This window comes from Lipotes vexillifer, unplaced genomic scaffold (assembly GCF_000442215.2).
Source record: "Lipotes vexillifer unplaced genomic scaffold, Lipotes_vexillifer_v1.1 scaffold184, whole genome shotgun sequence".
Classification (NCBI taxonomy): domain Eukaryota; kingdom Metazoa; phylum Chordata; class Mammalia; order Artiodactyla; family Lipotidae; genus Lipotes; species Lipotes vexillifer.
In genome coordinates, this window is record NW_006783561.1 from 44247 (window position 1) to 45329 (window position 1083).

Sequence of the window (1083 nt, forward strand, 5' to 3'; positions counted from 1 at the left end):
CAAGATTACTGAGTTGCTTTTTCTTGTTTTTGAATTTTAGCACTTTACATATTTTTTAAATACTCTTTTTTGTTATAGTTGAGCAAAAATATTATTTATATTTTTGTTGTGATATGTTTTTAGGAATCTCTGTAATACGGAACTCTCAGGTCTTTTGAGATATTAAAATCTGGAAGATAATTTTGAGGAATGACAATGAAACTTATTCACATGTGTCATGCAGATGCCAATTTCAACATGGGGATTGAGTCTTAAATTGAAATAGCTTAATATGATATCACCTCAGAAGCAGAGATTTCCAAAAAAGATCATATGATACTAGCAGCTGTCTGTGTTTGGTACTAAAAGAGTTCAATATGTGCTTAGAAATTTAACCAAGAGGTTGAATTAAGATGGCAGACTGAGAACAAGTTCTAGCCTCTCCTGACTCCTCCCCTCTTTAGAAAATCTCTAAAAATTACAGGAAAGTTAGATGAATACACCCTCTCATATGCATCCATGCACATACGTTGATATTGAAAAACATGAAGGAGTGCTCTCAATGGACCAGACATTATGACAATCTTTGAAAAAAGAAGGCCAACGGGACTGGAATATAGTTGGACAAACAAAAGTTGCATAAGCCGAGGCTTAATATAGAAGTAGGAGTGGCTCTTGGGGGTGTTGTAAGCACACAGAAAGAAGCTATTGATATCTGTAGGGCCCTTGGACAATTGAGTTATTGATTGAGGTACCACTGTAGGAAGAGTCAGATAGGTCAGCCTCTCAACCTTGCTTCCATGCGAAAGCAGTGGATCGAAGAACTTGCTCCTAAAGAAGGCAGGGACAGTCATGTAGGCACTTTTGTTAAAAAGATAGGACAGGGCCCTGGATGGCTTTTGACAACTAGGAGGAAGAGAGAGGCCCCACATCTTGAAGACTGGTATCAACTCCCTTTATCAAGCTGCACACCCAACATTCCGTCCTCCACAAATCTACCAAAAATATAGTTTAAAAAGGACATATTACTTTCAAAAGAGCATTAGTAAGACTCACACCTGACTTTTTAACAGAAATAAGGAAATCCATGAAAAGTGGAATAAT